This window comes from Salvia hispanica, chromosome 2 (assembly GCF_029641045.1).
Source record: "Salvia hispanica isolate PSC_SH4W2 chromosome 2, Shi_PSC_v1, whole genome shotgun sequence".
Taxonomy (NCBI): Eukaryota; Viridiplantae; Streptophyta; class Magnoliopsida; order Lamiales; family Lamiaceae; genus Salvia; species Salvia hispanica.
In genome coordinates, this window is record NC_142693.1 from 5,226,229 (window position 1) to 5,250,157 (window position 23,929).

At 38.5% G+C, this 23,929-nt stretch overlaps 2 pseudogenes across 1 annotated transcript; one reads left to right on the forward strand and one right to left on the reverse strand.

Annotated features, from left to right (window-relative positions):
• The first annotated feature begins 10,115 nt into the window (after positions 1-10,115).
• On the forward strand, positions 10,116-10,943 carry LOC148931470 (phenolic glucoside malonyltransferase 1-like; annotated as a pseudogene).
• Positions 10,944-15,555: 4,612 nt separating this feature from the next.
• LOC148931471 (shikimate O-hydroxycinnamoyltransferase-like) lies at positions 15,556-17,077 on the reverse strand (annotated as a pseudogene). The gene is made up of 2 exons (XR_016135999.1): positions 16,653-17,077; positions 15,556-16,570 (listed from the first exon to the last, which is right to left on the reverse strand). The product of XR_016135999.1 is annotated as a shikimate O-hydroxycinnamoyltransferase-like (transcript).
• Between the last annotated feature and the right edge of the window lie 6,852 nt (positions 17,078-23,929).

Consider the following 23,929-nt stretch of genomic DNA (forward strand, 5'->3'; position numbering starts at 1 on the left):
ATTTTTTTGGTGAAGATATTAAATTGATTTTCCTTATTAGCTCTTGCAGTTATTTGATTTATCCTTGTGCCTTCTATATTCAATTGATTAGCTACCTCTTAATATATGTTAGAGTTGATTAGAGTACCCGGGAGACGAAATAGTTGACTTGGAAAAGGGATAATTCACACTTTAATTCAATAGAACTCGGGAGAGTTGAGGTTTCACGTGAGGTCATTGGTCTTAAGTCTTAACGACCTTTTAAGAGTTAGGTCTAAGAATTATAAGGGGACTTCAATTATTACACCTAATCTACGGATTTCTCACCTCGGGAGGGGGTTTAATCTAGTTAAGTGACCGACTTAATAACTCTAGAAACCGTAATTCAAGGAAGTCAATTGTGTTTTGAATCCTTAAATTCTACTTTCTTACGCCTGCTTTGTATCATTGTTTTTATGTTTTTTGTTATTTGTTTATTTATTTTCTGTCTAGTTTAATTAATCCAAAAATCAAAAACTCTGTGTCTCTAGATAGTATGTGATGCTTAGTATATGGTAGTCAGTTGCAATCTTATTCCCTGTGTTCGATATCCCGGTACTGACCTTTAGCTATACTAGATCTACCCTGTATGCTTGCAGGTATTTTTAGTGCTAATAAATAGTGCATCAATAGTGTGCATTGATAGGAGCATTGCATAGCTCGATTCTTGGAACTCCATCAAGTTCGCCGGTGCCTAGCGGGTTTGAGGTGCTTCTACACGTTAGGAGGAAGTCGTTTTATCTTTGGGGGCAATATGCCAATCCGTGAGCACTAGCCGGGACGTAATTTGTCTTGCGGAAAGAGGGCTTCCCTCGACTCGACTTATTGTTGGTTTGTTTTATTATTTCCTTTGTAATTTCAATTCCAGTTATTGTTGTTTTTCCTTTCGATCGTAATAGTTAGAGTACCGCCTGTAACAGCTTGGGAATTTTATCTCATTATTTCTAACAATCGCAAGACAAATTAGTGTACTCTTCTAAGACAGGATTATACCAATCGAAGTTGGAGGAAACATGAGCTTCAAAGCTGGAATGAAGCAACGAACAGTCGCAATGTTGATGCGCAATGAAGTGGTTAATTCCTTGAGATCTATTCTCTTGAAAATTGTGTTTATCGTTTGTCATTTGACAAGCAAGACCAATTTAGACTTGGTAGTAATAATTGGGATGCATGTGGTGTTGAATATACCAATGCACATATGGTTCAATATAATTGTGTACTTATTGTTGGAGACAATATTGTACAAATTATTTGAACGTGTTGTTATAAACAACGAAGATCACGAGGTCGTCGCAATGGTCTCCGACGTGGACCATGGTAATAATCCAAATGAATGGTTTGTTGATACGGGGGCCACATGTCATGTGTGCTTCGAGAGAAGCGTTTTTTCAACTTACAAATCTGTTGGAAGTAGAAAAGTACGCATGAGAAACCAATCCTCTTCTGAGGTAGTTGGTGTGGGTAATGTGTTCCTAAAACTAGGATTTGGAAAGGTTCTTACCCTTAAGGATGTGCTGCATGTCCCAAACATCCGAAATAATTTGGTGTCAGACTTACTTCTGGTAAATCATGGGTTTTCACTAGAATTTGAGTGTGAAAAGGTTATATTGACCAAGAATAAAAAAATCATAGGTGAAGGCCACCTAGTGAATGGGCTTTTTGAGCTGAATGTTACGGTCATTCACCATGGAAAATGAATATGCAATAAGGAAGATGACACATCCTCTTATTTGCTTGAGAGCTCTGATTTATGGCATAATAGATTGGGACATGTAAATCTAAATGCTATAAAAAGATTAGTAAATCTTTATTTACTAAAAGTTGATAAGTTTAACTCACGAGAAAGATGTGAAGTGTGTGTTGAAGCCAAAATGGCTAAGCTGTCATTCCATTCGGTAGAGCGGAGCACAAAACCTCTTGAGTTGATCCATACAGACGTATGTGATTTGAAATTAGTGCAAACAAGAGGTGGTAAAAAATATTTCATCACGTTTATAGATGATTGCACAAGGTATTGCTATCTTTACTTATGAAGAAGTAAAGATGAAGCAATTGAAACGTTTAAAGACTTCAAAAATGAAATCGAAAATCAACTTAATTGTCGAATTAAGTGTGTTCGAAGTGATAGAGATGGTAAATATGTGGCGCCGTTTGCAGAATTATGTCATGCAAGTGGTATAATTCACCAAACCACGGCTCCATATTCTCCTCAATCGAATGGTGTTGCTGAACGCAAAAATCGAACACTGAAAGAGATGATGAATGCTCTATTGATTATTTCAAGTTTACCCCAAAACATGTGGGAGGAGGCCGTGTTAACGGAAAATTATATCCTGAATAAGATTCCACTAAAAGTAGGCATGTGACTCCCTATGAGTTGTGGAAAGGCAAGAAACCTTCGTACTCATACCTCAAAGTGTGGGGGTGCTTAGCGAAGGTAGAAGTGCTACCTCCGAAGCAAGTTGCAATAGGCCCTAAAACAGTTGATTGCATCTTTATTGGCCATGCACTTAATAGTAGTGCATATCGTTTCCTAATTCATAAGTCAGTTGTGCCTGGCATGGCTGAAGGAACAACGATTGAGTCAAGGAATGCTATATTCTTTGAGAATGTTTACCCTTGCAAGAGGCAGGAGGATCGTTCTAGTGAAAGAATGATGGATGAATCCACTAGTTCCAATCCTCCAAAAAGGACAAGGTCAAGTCTTGAGGATGTAGAACCAAAACGTGGTAAAAGAGTTAAAGTTGCTAAGACATTTGGTCCCGGTTTCATAACTTTTATGTTGGATGACGAACCAAAGTCATTGGCAGAAGCGTTGTTGGCCAAGATGCGCCATTCTGGCAAGAAGCGATCAATAGTGAAATTGAATCAATTATGAGAAATAACACATGGATGTTAGTAGACTTGCCAGAAGGATGTAAGACCTTAGGGTGCAAGTGGATCTTGAGAAGGAAATATAAAACTGATGGTACTATTGAAAAGTACAAAGCTCGCCTAGTTGTGAAAGGCTTTAAGCAACAAGAAGGATATGACTTCTTTGACACGTATTCACACGTTACGAGAATCACTTCCATTCGGGTGCTGCTTGCGATTGTTGCATTCTTGAAATTCACCAAATGGATGTGAAAACTGCATTTCTAAATGGTGAATTGGAAGAAGAAATTTATGTAGAGCAACCTGAAGGGTTTGTAGTACCTGGCCAAGAAAGGAAGGTATGCAAACTAGTGAGGTCTCTATATGGATTAAAACAAGCGCCTTTGCAATGACACTTGCAGTTTGACAATGTGATGTTGTCCAATGGGTTCACTATCAAAGAGTGTGATAAGTGTGTTTACATTAAGAACACAGATAACAGTTTTGTTATTGTGTGTCTCTATGTAGATGATGATATGTTGATTATGGGTTGTAATAGTGCCATTATCAACGAAACCAAAAATATGTTGAAGAGAAATTTTGACATGAAAGATATGGGCCTCGCTGATGTGATTCTCGGAATCAAGATTAAAAGGAATCATGAGGGAATTGCATTGACACAATCTCATTACATTGGGAAAGTGCTTAAGAAGTTTCACTCCTTTAATTGTGAGCCAGCTAAGACTCCAATGGAACCCAATGTGCATTTGAGTAAGCACACGGGAGAGCCTGTAGCTCAAGAAGAATACGCAAGGATCATAGAGAGTTTGATGTTTATCACAAACTACACCCGACCAGATCTTGCGTGTACGGTGAATAAGCTGAGCCGATATACGAGCAACCTAAGCAAGGAACATTGGAAAGCTCTGCGTTGGGTTTTGAGATACATAAAGTATACTCTTAACTTTGAGCTGCACTACACAAGATATCCCTAAGTACTTGAAGGGTACTGTGATGCAAATTGAATCTCTGATTCAAAAGACTCGTTCTCGACAAGTGGGTATGTGTTCACCGTAGGGGGGTGGAGCTGTTTCGTGGAAATCAAAGAAACAGACGTGTATAGCTCGATCCATCATGGAATCTGAGTTTATCGCTTTAGACAAAGCAGGGGAAGAAGCCGAGTGGCTTAGAAACTTCCTAGAAGATATTCCATGTTGGAAGAAGCCAGTGCCGACAGTAGTGATACACTGTGATAGCCAAGCGGCTATAGGGAGAGCACATAGTGGCTTATACAATGGTAAGTCTCGACACATTCGTCGGCGACACAATACCGTGAGGCAGTTGATCAAAATTGGAGTTATCACAGTTGACTATGTGAGGTCAGTGGATAACTTAGCGGATCCGTTAACGAAAAGTTTAAACCGTGATCAAATGCATAAATTGCTAAAAGGAATGAGACTGAAAACCACATTTTAAAAGATGATTATAGTGGTAACCCAACCATACGATTGGAGATCCCATAGGCTTGGTTCAATGGAAAAACAAAGCTATATGACTCTAGTTGTAACACTCGGAAGATTTTTTTTAATCTTCGCCCATTCTTTAGAAAGCATTGAGTGTTGTAACCTGCATGTGGTAAGTGGCTAAGTTTTGACTTTTAATGATTCTTAGAAACCTCGAGGAGGTGGGTATTGCAGGATACCTGGAAAAGAATCACCTATGTAAGTGAAAAAGTGTAGGCCGCTTCAACATGCGAATCACTTATGAATCCAAAGTGGTGTTCCATGGCCAGTAAAGGATACAAACATGAGAACTGATGAGTTTGTAAATAGTATTGTGTCAATATTATTGTCTCGGTATACACCAGGGAGGAATGGTTCAAGGCATCACGTCCACCAGGCCGCCGGTATGCCCGATAGTGTTGACTATGGAAAGTTCAAAGCCCCAAGCTACTATTCCAAATGCAATATTGTTTCTTGAGAATTGAGCGAAGAGTCTGCATGCACGCATACACGTCTTGTGTTGGTTTGAGCTGGCAATGCTCTAACCAATGTGGGGGATTGTTGAAAACGTGTGATAAATAAGAGGCTTTTGGTCTTTCATGTGACTAAGTCCTTTGGCCTTTCAAGTTCTTGTAACCTCCATTTGGTTTATGATATCCCTTAATGCTAAGACCTTTGAGGTGGCCTCCCCTATTCTATAAATAGGTGGAGTTTGGAAGATGGAAAATACACCAACAAAAATCGTTCTCTCTTTCTCTAGCTCTCTACATCATAGTGCGCATTGATAGGAGCATTGCATAGCTCGATTCTTGGAACTCCATCAAGTTCGCCGGTGCCTAGCGGGTTTGAGGTACTTCTACACTCTAGGAGGAAGTCGTTTTTATCTCGGGGGGCAATACGTCATTCCGTGAGCACTAGCCGGGCGTAATTTTTCTTGCGGAAAGAGGGCTTCACTCGACTCGACTTATTGTTGGATTGTTTTATTATTTCCATTGTAATTTCGATTCCAGTTATTGTTGTTTTTCCTTTCGATTGTAATAGTTAGAGTACCGCCTGTAACGGCTTGGGAATTTTATCCCTTTATTTCTAACAATAAAAAAACATTGTAAAACGATCGAGACCTGCACAATATATGGTTAATAGAGACCTGCACGACCACACTATAGATCTGTAATAGATTAATACTCACTTGTTTGTAAAAATTTTATTCCGTCGGAATTTCATCTGTATGTACTCGGACCTTACAATTCCGGTTTGAGATGTAAATTTATCTAACAACATACTCTCTCCGTCCCTGAAAGTTTGTCCCATTTTTTCATTTTCGTCCGTCCCACAAAATTTGTCTCATTTCACTTTTTACCAATTTTTTTGTAGTGGACCTCATATTCCACTAACTCATTCATACTCACATTTTATTACTCCCTCCGTCCTGCTTTATGAGTCCCGGTTGAGTCGGGCACATGTTTTAAGAAAAAAGTGTTTGAGTGTGTAATAAATATATATTGTAGCGGATGTTGGGACCCACTTTTAATTAAGTGTCCAATAAATAAATGTTATAGTAGATGTTGGGACCCACTTTTAATACTTTTTTATTAGTTGTAGTGGATGTTGTGACCCACTTTTAACACTTTTAACACTTTGTAGGAATTTTTTATTAATTTATCTCAACCGGGAGTCCTAAAGCGGGATGCCCAAAATTGATCAGCCGGGACTCCTAAAGCGGGACGGATGGAGTATAAAACTACTCCCTCCATCTCAGATAATTTGGGACACTTTGACCCGACACGGGATTTAAGAAATCTAATGGAAAGTGAGTTAAAAAAGTTGGTGGATGTGGGTCCTACTTTTAAAGTAGTACTCCCTCTTTCCCATTAGAAATGCACCGTTTTCCTTTTTGGGTTGTCCCACTAAAAATGAAACGTTTCCTAAAATGGAAACATCACTCTCTCTACTTTTCCCTCTCTTTTACTTTACTCTCTCTTTATTAACTCACAAAACAACACTGCATAAAATCTTGTGCCGGAAACCAAATGTTTCATATTTATTGGGACGGAGGGAGTATTAGTTTTATAATAAAATGTGAGTAGGAATGAGTTAGTGGAATATGGGGTCCACCACCAAAAATGGTAAAAGTGAAATGAGACAAATTATGTGGGACGACCCGAAATGGAATACTGGATCAAATTATCTGGGACGGAGGGAGTAATATATAAAAGTAAGACCCATATTTCACTAATTTTTTCAACTAAACTTTTTATTATATTTCTTAAAATTCGTGCCGAATTAAAGTGGGACAATATTTGGTGAACGGAGGGAGTAAGATTTTTGGGAGTAACATTTGACGGACGCTTTTATTTGATGGACACTTTTTAAGAACTACAATTAAATATTCGCAACATAAGATTCTTAGCTTAGAAAATCTAGGGTTGTTACGGGAACAATAATGAAAGACATTTTGGTTATCTTAAAATACTACTCCACTTAATGTTCAAATGTTGATAGAAATTGTGGAAAGTAGGTATACATTTACATTATTTTTAGGATAAAGAAAGAGATACATGTCCTACCCTAAGCAACCTACTACACTCGTGACACATGTGGTACAAGTTTATTTCCTAACCAAGTGTATTATTTCATGTCAAGATCAGGAATCTTGTTTGCCTTATATTTAAGAGGGAACATCTATTTTAGCGGCATATATAGTATTCCCTCCAAGATGAGTCGTATTCTTATTTAGATTGTTCTACTGTAGCTGAGTTGTATCCTTTTTTAGTCATTTCTTTACTATTTTCCTTTCCTACTTTATTAGTCATTTACTTAACTCACATAACACAGCTTTTCTTAAATCCCGTACTGAAAAGAAACGCCTCTACTACATAGGGACGAAGGGAGTATTTTAGAAAGATTTGTTAGATGGAGTAAGTAGAGAGAGAAAAATAGTTGAGTATTTTAATAAAAAGTGATGTGAGATGAGAGAGATTTATTTCCATATGTAGAAAATGACATTTTGAATGCAAAATAAAAAGGAAAGATGAATATTACTCTCTCCTCCCGAAATATGAGTCATATTTAGTTATGGTACGGGATTTAAGAAATGTAAAGAAAATGGATTGAATAAGTTAATGGAATATGAGTCTCACTTATATAGTATATACTCCCTCTGTCTCTAAAAATTTGTCACTTATATTTTGGTCCATCCCTAAAAATTTTTCACCTATCACTTTTACCATTTTTGCTTGTGGATCCCACATTCCACTAACTCATTCCCACTCACATTTTATTATAAAACCAATATGTAAAAGTAGGACCCACATACCACTAACTTTTTCAACTCACTTTCTATTACATTTCTTAAAACCCGTGCCCGGTCAAATGGTGACGAATTATTAGGGACGGAGGGTGTATTAGTTTTATAACAAAATGGGAGTGGAATAAGTTAGTGGAATGTGGGATCTACTTACCATTTATGATAAAAGTTAAATAGGACTCTTATTGTGGGACAAACTGAAATAGCAAAATAAGAATCTTATTGTGGGACGAAGGGAGTACTATATTAATTACTCCCATAAATTTCTTTCAAAGTTAAATAGGACTCTTATTGTGGGACAGACTGAAATAGCAACACAAGACTCTTATTGTGGGAGGGAAGGAGTACTGCATTAATTACTCCCATAAATTTCTTTCATCATTCGTGCATATTATATAATCATTGTAGTTTATTATTGTTTCGCCCATTCGTAAGGTGTGCACCTTCGGTTATGATGATGGTTTTTCATAGGGTTGGCAAATCGTGCGGATTGGGTAATTATCGGGTCAACCTGATGACGAGTGAATAAAGAAGCGCAAATCAGGCACCGCATATTCTGATAATTCCGACACAACTTGAAGGGCATGTGAACTCCATGCTCAACGTTGCGGATATCCTCTGCCTCTCCGGCCTCCACGTCACCATCCTCCTCTCCGATCACACCCATGACCGCCTTCTCTGCCACGCCAGCCTCCACTCCCGCTTCTCCAGCTACGTCGGCTTCCGCATCACCACCATCTCCGACGGCCTCCCACACGACCACCCCCGCTCCGGAAAACGCATTTTACATATCGTGCAAAGCCTTGGGGAGGTTGGTGGGCCGCAGTTGTGCCGCCTCATGGTGTCGAGTGATGCGATGAGTGACGGCGGAGCTAGGACGCGCGTGAGCTTCCTAGATGAGTTATCATCCCTATCAAACATGTCATATGTGTATCACTATTTTAGAATACCCAGTTAATATAATCACTAAAGTGTAGACCGCGTCCATTATTTAAAGAGCTATTTTAACTCAGAATAAATTTTAAGAAATTGTTTGATTTTGTAAATAAAAGTGAATAAAAAAGTTAGTGAAATGTGAGTCTCATTTTTAGTACTACCTCCGTCCCATTCAAGATGTCCACATTTCCTTTTTAGTTTGTCTCATACAAAATGTTCACTTTCAATATTTGAAAATAAATCCCTCTCTCTCCCCGCTCCTTATTAAAATGTTCAATCACTTTGTTCACTCTACTTTATCACAAACAAATACTCGACCTAAAACTCTGTGTCAGTCAAGAATGTATACATCTTGAGTGGGACGGGGGCATTAGTTTTATAATGAATCGTGAGCATAAAATATAGTGGAATGTGAGGTATTCATAATAAATAAAGAGACTTATATACCGCTATTAAAATACTATTATAATAATAGTGTAGGTTTCACTATCCACTATCACTACTTTAACTACAATTTCCCCCTTGCTTTACCAATTTTATTTTAATTCTCAGATCATATTAGGCTCTGTGAAATCATTGAATTTAAATAGAATGCATGCATCCTCCGTGATTGCTTGTTTTATTCATCCACTTCACTTAGGAAATTTTATGAGTTCAGTTGAGTTAATTGGATCAGTGTATTTAATTAACTGTGATAATTAATGCGGAGACATTACTTTCCCAGGATTAACAATTCAGGAACTAACAATTCCAGAAAATTATTTATCTTCTTGGAAATTATCATACGGTCCATCAATTTGTCAAGGCTCAGGACTTATTAAATAGCCCACTTTGCTTAAAAGCTTCATTTGGCCCAACTCTATTAAAATCTGGCCCAAAAATAATCATAATTACTCTGCATCAGAACTAAGAGCACTAGCAATTGACGGCCAGCCACCGTCAGCCGGCTCGGCGAACAACTAGGCACCTATTGCATCAGGCGAGCAAGATGTATTGCCTAATGATAAAAAGCAATACATCTCAATATTTTTACTATATTTTCTTTTCATCTATCTACTTTATTATTTCTCTGATCTCTAATTAACATAATTTTCTTAAAAGTCACGCCCAAAAGAAATATCACTATTATTAAGATACACAATTATAACATCATTAAAATCTCGAATTAGTCATGAAACATAGCATTGTACTACTATATTCTAGGTTCAATTCAATATAGAGACTAATCAAATTTTAACTTTTATGCGTTAAGGTTTTTACCCTGCCAATCTGCCATTCTAAAGTTAGCAGATTTTTTTATACTCATAAACACAAATTTTTAAACACCATGGTGGACTCAAATTCATGACTATTAGAGGCAAGCAACTTTTAATATTTTATATTGACATGAAACGTGTTACAATTATTGATTTCACTTTCAATCCAACAATATTTTATATATATGACCCATTCGTATCTCGTTGATTTGATATCGTTGCAATCTCCGATAGGATTTGAAAATGGCTGTGAAAATTTTAGAGAGCCATTCCGTCGTGCCGTCTTCGGTCGCCGCCGCCGAACTTACTCTCCCACTCTTATATTTCGACCTAATATGGCTCGACTTCCTTCTCATCGAAACTCTCCATTTCTACCCCCTCAATTGCTCCCATTCTCAGATTCTTGGACACCATCGTTGTCAATCTCAAACACTCATTATCCCTCGCTCTCATTCATTTCCTTCCACTCTCATCCAAAATCATCTTCCCCCTCTCCTCCTCCGCCATGCCCGTTTCCCGCTTCACTGCCGGCGATTCCCTCTCCGTCACCATCGCCACGTCAGACGATGACTTCTCTCACGTTGTGTCCAACCGTCCCAACCCCGCCGACGATTTCCATCACCTGGTCCCACAAATGCCGGCGGCCGTTTACTCCTCCGACGAGATCAAATTCAGCCCCCTCGCTATTCAACTCACCTTGTTTCCGAACCAAGGGATCTGCATCGGATTCACACTCCATCACTCCATTTGCGACGCCACCAATTTCTCCGCCTTCCTCCACACGTGGGCCTCCATCAACAAATCCAACGTCGTCAAACACCTCAATCAGCTGCCTTTCTACGGCCGAGATTCCGTTCAAGATTCCGGAAAACTAACCATAGCCTTATGGAGCCAAATGAAGGCGAATAGGCCGACGGTTTCACTAACGCTTCCCTCGCCTTCAGATAAAGTCCGAGCAACATTCCACCTAACTGATTCCCAAATCGACAAGCTCAAGACCTTGGCCATCATAAAAAAACCTTCAATAGGCCGCCCCTCGTCTTTCGTGGTGGCGTGCGCTTAGAGCAACCACTATAGGGGCGGCGCGCCGGCCGCCCCGGAGGCGGCTAAGCCGCGGCGGTCTATAGGGGGGCACGCGTCCGCCCCGCGGGGCGGACGAAAATGTTGGGGCGGAAGGGCCATCGCCGGCTTTGCGGCGAGGACGGGCTGGATGAGAGAGAAAAGCGGCGGCCGCCGCGCCTATCTATTGCGCGGCGAACCTGCCGCGGCTGTCGCCGGCTTTTCCTTTTTTTTTTTTTTCTTTTTTTTTTCTTTTTAAATTCAAATTTGTAATATCTGAACCTCATATGTGAAACAAAATGTGGCCACATTCTCGATCACCGAACATGCCAACTCGAAAGATAGCGCATGATCCCCTCTGTGTACACTAGCTTGAATAGGGATTCACTCTCTGGACAAAACTGGATTCGGTTAAACTCATTGTAGGGACTAACTCCCCATTATTCGATCAGATAGGCACATCCTCAAAAATAAAATACGACGTGACACAATATATTTGAAATTTAAGTACATAACTCATACTAAAAAAAATGAGCTTAATTATTCACTAAATAGATTGGAGGTTTAAATCTATGTTAAAGGAGGGACATTGATGTCAGTAGTGAAAAAAAAAAACCTATTAAATTGACAAAAAGCAAAATATGAAGATATGAAAAAGAAATTGAAAACCGTGTGGAAATATTTATATAACTTTTATTGATAACTTGTATCATAAGTACGTATCGAGATTTGATATGCTTTAGGCCATCTCAGATCTCTTATCCGTCTTTTAATCGTCTCATCTCTTCATGGTCTAACTGTACTTTTCAGCCCATCTCTTAACTAAGAGACAACACATGCATCCCTCCATCTCTTAACCATCTCATCCCTTAACTATTCATTCAATTTCATTTTTTATTTTTATTTCCAACAAGTTCAATTAATATTTCATTGAAATATTAAATTAATACTAATAATTCATTAAATCATTAAAAACAACGAAAATTACAACATCCGAAAACATGAAAATACATAATTGAAATTCTATGGAGTATTTTTACTTTTTATTTTTATTTTTTAATTTTTGATTTTTATTACAATATTGAAAAATACAAAAATTGAAAATTACAATATTTTTATTTATTTTTTTATTTTTTCGAATTTTCTTGAATTTATAAAAAAATAAAAAAAAAACATTTTCAACGGATATAAACGACGTCCACTCGAAGGCCGGCGAGTGGGCGTCACGCACGAATCGGAGCACGTCACGTCGCCAAGGCGCGTGGCAAGCTGTCTCGCGAGACGCCTCTCCGGGACGTGCCAAGCGACTAGATGGAGACGAGATCGAGACCGCTAAGAGATGCATTACGGATGGCCTTAGTGCTCAAATAGAGCGACCGTGTGAGCGCTTTGCCTCTGCCATCTAATTATTTTTTTCGTTTCTCTTTTCATTGTGAAATTCTCTTCCCATCAACATTCAATGTCTTCCTTTGTTTTCCTCAATTGCAATTCACCCATTTTATTGAATACATATGTCGACTAGGATATAACCCAAATTAAAGGACTCTTTGAATTCGAAATCTATGAGACTAAATTTAATTTTGATATTTCACCAATTTCTCTCAATTCAGCAATACCAACAGTAGTGTGTGAGAATGGAGCAGGAGTGAATATATTAAATGAGTTTGTATGTGATAAAAACTGTGTAGATCAGTTTTGATTATCATAGAAAAATAAGAATTGGTAAGAAGGAACAAGATCGACACAAGCTTTATTATCTACAGACCTTTTTTATAATCCACTGTATTTAAAATGAAAAAGCCAAAATCAGCATTGATTTTTAAAACCTCAAGTTACAACATGTTGAGATAAAGAGAGCTACTGCTGTTGGAAAAATAAGTCATAAATGACCGCCATATTTGTATTGTTCCTAGAACTTAGTTATTATGGTAAGTGAACATGAGAAATGAGCTGCGCAGAATCATGTGATTAGTCTGTCAAAGGGAATAATCAAGTGTTACTCCTACTTTGCTTAGTTAGTACTCCCTCCGTCCCCGATTAATCGGGCACGAGTTTTAAGAAATGAAATGAAAAGTTAGTGGAAAAAGTTAATGGAATGTAGAATCCATTTTTTATATTGGTTTTATAATAAAATGTGAGTAAATTGAGTTAGTGGAATATGAGACCTACTTACTATTTATGGTAAAAATGAAGTGTGACTCGAAATTGGGGACAAACCGAAATGGAAAAGTATGACTCTTAATTGGGAACGGAGGGAGTATGCACATAGAGCCTCTTTTGAACGCACAACACAGTTATTGAAATACAATATCATTTTGTTTAGTGTGCTATACGCCACTCTATTTGTCTCACCGCCGACCCTTGCGAGGGCGCCGGACTTTATCGTTTCATTGTTTAGCACCGCCGACCCTTCTCCGGGCGCCGGTTTTGACTTTTATCCAACGAGAAGTTAGTTAACCGGCCTTGTTACGGAGCACGTCTGTAACAACTGGTGCTTTCATCCTGTACTCATTCTCCATCTTCGATCATCTATATTTCCCAAAAAAAAAAAAAAAAATATTATCAGCCACAGCACCACCATCACAGCCACATCTAATCCTCCATATTCTCTCTTCCGTAACCCAAACACTCACTCATTCCAAAAAAAAAAAATTCCACTTACAAAAAATCCTCGAACAGAAGCTACATTCTTTTTCCTCTTATTAGTTATGGATATATACCACCAATATCAGCCTCCGCACCAGATACACTCAATGTTTGCAAAATTTGATCGCCTATTGGACATGATGGAAGCCCGTTTGGACGCAGCAGATCGGCGCATTAAAAGCCTCTGTCCACCCATTCACCCCAGGCCAAAACGCTTGGATCCACCTGATCGTACATGGACGAGATACCCGCCCATTGGGTACCACGATCGCCCGCAGGATGCACGGCCTCGACACCGCGGCGGCTACCACGAGAGGGGCCACCTATTTGATCGCAGAGATCAACGAGTCCAATTGGGGTTCGATCGCTACCCAATTCACACAACGCAGCCGCATCGCCCAAGGTGCTGGGACCCTCCGACGCAGCAGCAGGACCATGGTTACCCGCCCTTTGATCATCAGCCCCGACGTGCGGAGACGTGCTGGGACCGACCTCACCATCAGGAGGAGGTGCGAGCTCCGCGAGGCCAGTCTGCCCGCCCCACCGCCGACCAGCCACCGCGCTTGAGCCTCCCGCCGCGGGACCTGTACGGTCAGCCCGCACGCGTGTCCAATCAGACCCCGCACCAGCCTCTATGCTCGCCTACCTGTTGGGACCCGTCTGGATTGCACACGAAGAAGGAATACCCGGTAGACAATATTTCTTTTGAGAGATTTGGAAGTGATGATCTATGTTGGGGGAGAAGGTCGTCTCTCTCTCATAATACGTATATTGAGTGCTCAATGCCAAGTCCTGTGTTGAAGAAGAAAGCTACTCCTGGTCTTTGTTCCCGTGGGAGTCGGTGTGAACCAGATTACCAAGTTAGTGTTGGAATGAGAGAGCAAGAAGGAGATGAAACGTTTGATTCATCGAGTTTAGATGAGCAGATTGCATATTCATGTGTTGAAGGCAGATTTCTTGACTGCATTGATGATCGTGGTAAGGGTGAAGAGGAGCTTTGTGATTCAAAGGATTCCATATTCGAGACAGCAGCCAAAGAAGCCATGGATCGTGGCTTGCCTAATGAGAATAAGGGATCATCTTTTGTGGAAATCTTCCTGTCTTGCTTTCCCGATATGAGTACAGAAAAGGAAGAAAAGACATTGTTGAACGATGTAGAGGAGGACGATTCCACTAATGAAGTGAAGAAGGTCGTCGCCTCACTGAGCGTTGTTCAAGTTCCATCAAAAAATGTTGCTGGAAATTATTGGCGCACGAAAGGAGATGGTGCGTACACCGGTTTGCCCGTAATTGTTTGTGGCTGTGTGGATGTGAATGGATGTGTGGCAGCGCTCCCCATTTTAGCATTGAATTTGGACGACCACATCAGTCCACCTTTGTTGATTTTTTACGGAGGTGATGAAGGGAGACGCTCAGCTGTTCGGTGTGTGTTTGATCCAAGAGGAGATGTCTCGCCAAAGTCTGCTTTCAACTCTCTTTATTGCTTCGTGGTTCCCACCTTGAGGACAAGGTGGATTTCAACCGTGGGGGAGTTGATACGATCATCCTCTACATATTATTAGGGAATATCCATAAGATATTATTCTATTTAGTTAATTGTGATTCACCATATCCTTCTCATATTAGTTTAGATATTATTAGATTTGACTATCTTTTCATATATTTGTTTCTTGTTCATTAAGTTAGGGTAGTAGTATCTTATTATTATAAATAGGAGAGATTATATCATTGTATCGGAGAATCAATTATCAATGAAATACTTTTCCTAAACTTGTTTTGAGCAACAAGAATATTATCTTTCGTCCCTAGTTGTTGTTCGTCGGAGAACGTCCAAAAATCAGCAATTCGTGGTCCATCTTTCGAGAACGTCGAAGGTTCGATCACCTTATCCCTCCGAGAAGTTAGTTAACCGGCCTCGTTACGGAGCACGTCTGTAACATCTTCATATTCAATGCATATCGAATCACAACAATTTAAGAGTGATAAGGAGATAAATTAAAATGAAAACGATTCGTACATGAATTCAATTTTGAGAAGTAAAAACACAACACATTCAATACAACAACTCGACTGAAAACAATAAATTAAAAAAGCTCAAATTTTAGACACGAGGCATGAATCGTCGTTAGCATACAGCAAGTTTTGAAATCGTTTCATGTGTTTTGGTGCAGCGTAATTGCAAGCAACGCGTCCCCTTCATTTTGAGGATCAGCAAACAGAAAACTCTTCCCTTCGACGATAGCTCCACCAGGTCCCACAAAAACAGGCCTCCCCAATCCGAAATCTGCTTCATAGAATGGCAGCCTAAGCCAGTTGGTTACCGCGAAATTGGGGCATTTGACATTGTTTTGGCTACGAACAATGCCTTCAACATTCCGCATATGCAACTCCAAGTAATCCAAAGCAGACCTCATGTATTCGTCGTCCATTCGAGTGATTGCCTCGTGCACTTTCTCCACGGCGAACCTCAACGGCTTCGAAATCAGATCCCCACTCACAGCCAATGCGCCCGTGTAGAAAATCCCATTGCCGAAAAAACCCTCTGGGAGAGGGGGCCGTAGTTTCTGTCGTGCATTCAGAGAGAACTGTAGCTTCGTCTCCTGATCCCGAGGCAGGCCGCGGGCAATGCTCACGCAGCGCCACACGTGGCCTGCCACAACCTCGTAAGTCGTATAATTCGAACCATCATTGCATTTTTGCTTGAGGGCGTTGATGTGATTGCGGCTTAGCCTGAACGTGGAGAATGTTGTGTCTCCGCCGTGGATTGGGGTTTTGAGCCGCGGAGGGGGTTGGTACTCGATGTGGCGGAAGCGGGGCTGCGGGGGGCTGCGCGCTGAGAGAACGCGGCGGTCCAAGGAAATAGGATGGACGACGGTTAGGCCTCGAGCGATTTCGGACCACATGTTGATGAAATGGTTTACGGAGATCCCGTCTGATGTGTGATGCTCGTTGGTAAAACCTAAGCTCACTCCGCCGCACTTGAAACGAGTTAACTACATGTAGCAACCCAAATCACATTAAAGAATAAGATATCTACACTTAAATAATTTTGGATAATACTAATACTCCACGCACCTGCACCAGAAAAAGAGGGAAGGTGGAAATTCCTTGAGAGTAATCGACAGTGGGGATGAGGTTGAGTTCAGAGCTAAGGGTGCAGAAATCACCCAAGTCATCGAGGGTGCTTTCGCACTCCGCCTCCATGAACAACACCCCTTCCTCGTTGCAGTTGATCTCAAGGCGGCCGCTGTTGTCCTTTCTCAGCCTGCCTGCATACGGGTAGAACTCAACAAGGGCCCGGCTCAGAGCTGACTTCAGCGCCGTCGTGTTAAAGAAGCCGGCGGCGCCATCGCAGCGGTACAAGTACATCCACCGACTATGGTAGTTGTCAGGAAAAACTAAATCTAAATTGGAGAGCCACACTTTGCCCCTTGGAGTTTCTTCCATTGGTTTGACCATTATTGATTCTTTCACTCTGATCTTCATGCTTCCCACTACTGAATTACTATTACTTATGATTTTGCTTGTGATTGTTCAATCTATATTTGTGTTTATATATATGTAGAGTGGAGATTGTTCATTGTCTTAATTGGGTTTCTCAATTGTCGGCAGTATTGAATTTTGTACTACTATAATACTATTTTTTAACTGTCTTATTTAAGGAAGCCACGTTAATAGGGACAGCTCTTGCTGGTTATGGCTGGCGAGGGATTTAATAGTCCCTTTCAACACCTTCGCATCACCCAACATCCTAAAAGCAAGGGGATCCAATTAAATACCAAGATTCACGAATAGTATAATACTTCCTCCGTTCCATATAATTTTACCCACTTTGACCCGGCACGAGTTTTAAGAAATTTAATGGAAAATGAGTTGAAAAAGTTGGTGGGATGTGGGTCCTACTTTTAAAGTATTAGTTTTATAATAAAATGTGAGTAGGAATGAGTTAGTGGAATATGGGGTCCACTACCAAAAATGGTAAGAGTGAAGTGTGTAAAATTATGTGGAACGTCCCAAAATGGAATACTAGGTAAAATTATGTGGGACGGAGGGAGTAACTTTGAGGGTATTAATTTTAAAGTTGTATAATTGAAATTTTGTACTCCATCCGTCCCCAATAATTTGTCACCATTTGACCCGACACGAGTTTTAAAAAATGTAATGGAAAGTGAGTTGAAAAAGTTGGCATGTGGATCATACTTTTATATATTAGTTTCATAATAAAATATGAATGGGAATGAGTTAGTGAAATATGAGGTCCACTACCAAAAATGGTAAAAATGAAAGGTGACAAATTTTTAAGGATAGACGAAAAAGGAAATATGTGACAAATTTTCAGGGACGGAGGGAGTATGTTTTTAAGGGCTAGATTTGACTTAAAATTTAGTGCCCAAATCAAATATGACTCCTATTATTGGACTGAGGAAATAAAATTTGGTGGTCGATAAGTTTTCATGTGGAATTTGGTGGTCGATAAGCAAATTATAACTAATTCTTCTAAATTATTTCTTAAAACTTATAATTCATTTTAGTATCTTAATTAAACCTCGTGCCAAGTCAATATGAAATTATGAATGGCGGATAGAAAGAGTAACTGGTAAAGTAAGAGACAAAAGAAAATGTATACACCCTCTGTTCTCAAAGAATATGCACTTTGGGTTCGGCACGAGTTTTAATGCAAAATTGGTAAAATAATAGAGAGATAGAAAAAAAAGTAATTAAAATATTATTAGTGGAGAATCTCACCTCATTAGAGAGAAAAGAGTTTTCCAAAATGGAAAATATATATTCTTGTGGGATGGAAAAAAAGGAAAGAGTGCACAAGTCTAAATTGGTCCTTTTTGATATACTCCTCTCTTTCTCAAAAAGTATGAATTATTTATTTTTCCATCCGTCCCTACAGAGTATGAAATTTCTAATTTTGAAAAATTCAAATAACAAACTACCCCTACATATCATTTTATTTACAACTTATAACATTATAATAATATGGACCCCACACTCCACTAACATTATTTCCACTACCATTTCTATCTCGCTCTTAATTTTTGCCCTTACTTATTAAAATCCGTGGCAAACCCAAACTTCATACTCTTTGAAGACGGAGGCCGGAGGGAGTACATAGAAACATCCTAATTCCACGTGATTTACGACAGTTGACATGAGGGAAAACCATCTCATAAAAAATATTTGGTTGATAATTTTCAAATTTGATACTCCCCCCGTCGCTTATTAAGAGTTACGGTATGAGCACGGGTTTTATGAAGGATAAAGAATAATGGATTGGAAGAGTTAGTGGATTATAGGATCTAGGCCCACTTTTTTATATTGATTTTATAATAAAATGTGAGTGAAGTGAGTTATTAAAATGTGAGACCTACTTATCATTATTGTGGAACAACCCGAATAACAAAATGTTATTCTTATTGTAGAATAAAGAAAGTAGATCCCAATAGGTATTACCGTGCATACATTTTAGTATCATCATTAATTAGTAATAGTGGTACAGACTCTTATTATATGGGTAGTAATAAAATATAAACTTATATATTGTATAAATTCAAAACTCCTCAACACAGCTTTAACATAGTTTCAATACAATATCGTGTAAAATTTCAAGATTTTAATGTCAACACAGTATCAACACAACATCAATCATTGACTACCGTTAAAATTCTGTTGACATTTTCCTGTTAATGCTTTTTTTTATCTGTTGACATTTTTCAATGGTCCAGATCATAGTTTTGAGTTTGTAATAATATTTTGAGTTTTCATTTGATCACATTCCCTAATCATATACTATAGTAGAAATATTATACTCCTTCCGTCCTATAAGAGTGTGCACTTGTAGTTTGGCACAAGTTTTAATACAGAATAGATACTCAAGTGAGAGATAGAAAAAAAAAATATTAAAGTATTGCTAATGGAGAATGAGTCGCCACCTCACTAGGGCAAAAAAAAGGGTTTCTAAAATTAGAAAATGCATATTCTTGTGGGACGGAATAAAAAGAAATAGTGTATACTCTATTATTAGTACTTCATCTGTTCAATAGTAATACAATCATTTTTCTATTTTCAACGTTCTATAGTCGTAGAGTTATTTTTTTTTTAGTAAAAAGTATTCTTACTCATACTTTTTCATCCTTCATACTTTATTATCTCTTCTTTTTCTTTCCTTCTACATTTTTTTACTTTATACAATAAGCCTTTCTTTTAATCTCCATACTAGAAAAAAAAATTGTCTCCACATCTATAAAACGGAGAAAGTACTTATCCGAACGGAAAATGCGGCAAAGAAAAGGAGACTGTGAAGTTTGGTTGCCAAATTTGTTTTCGAAAATGCAGAATTAAAGAACGGAAAGTGAAACTAATGAATAGCCTATTAATGGGTTTCAAGAAAGGGGAAGATATATAGGAAAAAATGGCCCATGTGAATTTGACTTGGAATGGGCTGGGTTTAAAATGAAGATAGCCCTTAAGAATGAAGATTTGGATTATCTATTACGAAATTGAAGAGGAGGAAGGTTCTTAATTAGATATAAGAAAAGTCTATGTGCGCTCTTAGACATCGAATAATTTTAGGATTCAAATTCCACTAAATTTTTTATAAACTAATCGGATCGAAGTGAGACTTAAAATTATGGCAGAGGGGATTATTTAATTATTGAATATAAAATGTTAGGCTAATTTTTTTGAGTATGCTTAGAACTCATCAGATTATAACCTATATCACGTTAAAAGTTTTCACTTCCAATACTTTATATCTAATAAAATATTTGGGTCGGCTCATAAATTTGTGGCTGCACTAACTTCCTAGTGATTAAAAGTAAGAAAGTTTGACATGTGAATTCCATTTCATGAACGCCAGTTTTCTATTTTTTGGGAATTCGGCCAACTATATTGGCAGGAAGGCGTGATACAATTACTAACTATACTTTTCAATCCATCAATATTAAATGCTTGTCAAATGGAAATGGCAAATCATACATATATAAGCATAGATTTATGATGTCGTAGCAGAATTTGAATGTCTGTCAAAATCGTAGAGAGCCACTCCGTCTCGCCGGAAGACGGCGCCGGCGCAGAGCATACGATTTCACTCTTATATTTCGATATGATATGGCTCGCATTCGTTCTCACTGAGACACTCCACTTCTACCCCCTCAAATACTCCCAATCTTTTTTCTTTGACACCATCGTCGGCAATCTCAAACACTCATTATCCCTCACTCTCAACCATTTCCTTCCACTATCATCCAAACTCATCTTCCCTCTCACCTCCTCCGCCATGCCCGTTTCCTGCTACTCCACCGGCGACTCCATCTGTAACACTCCACTTTTTTGAACCATAATTTTTGAGTGGTGAAATTTTTTTGCATTTAATGCTTTTAATGCTATGAAGTATGTGGACTAAATGATGAGTAATTTATTGCATGAGTTCTTATGACCAAGTTGTGTCTAGGGTTGAGGTTTGGGTTGAAAGGTCAAACTCGTTGAGTATATGACGTGGCTTATGAATATTTGAATTGAAGGTGAAATTATGTGGTGAATTATTTGTTGAAGGGTGAGTGAAATTTAATAGGATTATTATATATTTATTTGAAATTTTCGATCCCTACTATTATTGGAGAAGGAATTCTATTTTTCTTGGATTTAATTATTGCTTGAGATAATTACCTAAATTAAATCCAAAGTCCGATTATTCCTTATTTTCCTTCATGAAATTTCAACCCCCATGCCTATTATAAGGAGATTTTCTAAAATCTCCTATTTATGGGAGAGGAGATTAGTTAATTATATTATTTGATCCCTTATTTATTCTCTTCCATGAATAAATATAAATATTCTAGCAAATATTACCATGTCTCAAGGAGATCTTCCCATATCTTATTTTAGTTAATATTTAAAATTGATTCCTCATGGAGGAATCAATATTCACGCCTATTTCCTATTATTGGTGAAGAATTATTATTTTTATTCTGTTCCGTGATATCTTTCTTCTCCGTGAATATTTAAATAAATCCTACAAATAAATTATAGGCAAAAATCGCCTACTCCCTATTCTCCCCATAATTCACGCCACTTTTCCTTTCTACATGAGAGATTTTCTTTATTTTATTTTGCTCCGTGATATTTTATTCTGCTCCGTGAAAAAAAATCAAATCATAGGCTAATTAAATAGCCTAGAACTCGAAAATTCCTTATTTTTCTTCCCTAATTCACGCCACTTTTCTTCCTCTCCACTTCACAATATTTATTTTATTTTATATAATTGTGGAGAATCAAATCTTCCCAAATATCCTATTTAATTACCTAGAGCTTTTATTGAACTCTATAAATAGGAGAGAAAAACCCTAACCCTAGCATCACAATTTTCGCCCCACCCCCCATATCACACGCCTCTTTCTCCTCTCCACTCTCTCTCAATTTTCTTCCACTTTCCTCCAAGATTTCTTCATCTTTTGAGGAGATCCGATTTTGAAACCCGAGAAATTGTTGAAGAACCAAGAGTATACTTTGTTTCTACCGATTGTTTCATCAAGAAAAGATACCTTGATCTCCTATTTTCTTATCTAACCGATTAATCGGTGTTCTTGAACCCTCATGCATCTAGATTGAGTGAAAGTGGGATGATTGGTATATAGAAAGTGTATGTGCGTGTGTGCGTGTGCGTGTGTGTGCGTGTGTGCGTGCGTGCGTGTGTATGTGACGTGTGAACAACGCTCACGTGTGATATAAGTTGGTGACAGATCTAAGATTGTCGAGTGTATAAATTTATATGATGAGTGTGTCTTGGTTTTGAATAATAATATAAACCAGATCGATGGGAAAAAAAAGGGAAGCGTTGGGACATGCATGATTTAGGAGTTGATGTTGAAACTAATATATGATATGTGCATATGTGATCAAAAGGTGAAACCTTGGTTGTGAAGCAGGATAACAAAAGGAAGAAACATACTTGAAATCTAAGCAGTCAATGTGGGCTTTATTCACTAAACTCTTTTATTTTCAAAATATTGATTGTGGTGTTATAAGGGTAGTTTAAACTGTTATGCCATGCATGTGATTGTTTTGACGATGATTGTGCGCCTGATGCCTAGTTTGTGAGTTCGCTCCATTGGGCTATAGGGCTATGGATATGTATAAACGAATTCAGGTCTGAGTAGGGCCGCAAACCCTACCAGGTTGTGTACACGGTGGGATCGGGAGCCGTCTTTGCTAGTCGGCCGGTCTCGTGGGCGAAAAGTGTGGCCACACTTTCGCCGCACCATGGAAATGTTGTGATTGTGTATATTGATGGGAAAAAGCGGGGGAGTTGTTTGACTGGCCATTCATGAAAATATTTTTGTGATACTCGATGATATTTATTTTGATAATTGTAAAACTCGAGTTCACTATGGTAAGGGTGGCATATTAAATAAAATGTTTTGGCACGAGTCCACTGGGTATTTCAAAATACTCAGCCTTGCATGTGTTTTCCTTATGTGCAGGTTGAACGACGACGAGCGTTGGCGGGTGTTGAGCAAATTTAATTAAATAAGATGGATACTTTGAATTTCAAGTGTAGTTGTGTCTTCATACATGGCTTCACTTTCTCTTGGTTGCTTCCGCTGATTTATGAGACTTATTATTATCATTTGGTTGTTTTGAACTTACTCCTTTTAAGTTAGAAGATCGGGACATATTGTGTTTTGTTGAATTTATGCCAAACCCTTGACTTTTTGATCATAGTTTATGTTACCTATTCTTCATTGATTTTCTTGATTAAACCGTTGACTTATTTCTTTGATAACTCGTTTAATACCTAGGTTAAATCTTTTTAAATGAAACCCTAGCCTATGTTCATATTGCTTTTAAGTCCGCCTAGGTAGCAGCCGCCGTATTTATTATACCCTAGAAACCCGAGCTGTTACACCCTCTCCCTCACAATCGCCACATCCGACGATGACTTCTCTTTCGTAGTGTCCAACCATCCCAAGCCTGCTCACGATTTCCATCATCTGGAAAGACGCGACGATGTTGAGCGCCGGAGAGAAGAAGAGAGAGATTCCGATTTAGGAAGAATGAAGGAGAGATGGAAGAGAAGGAAAAAGATGGAGAAATAGTCAATTTTGAAATTTCTTAGCACTTAGTAATTTATATTTAATTTTGTTTAATTAATTATGCATTAGTATATTAATTAAGTTAAAAAAAATCATTAATTAAGCGTTGACCGTTAGTTTTGATGGAAAATGACCACTTCGACAACGATTTCAAATGTTTAGGACCAATTCGACAACGATTTCAAATGTTTTGGACCCGATTTTCAAAAAGTGAATGTTTTGGACGAAATTCGTATTCTGGCTATATGT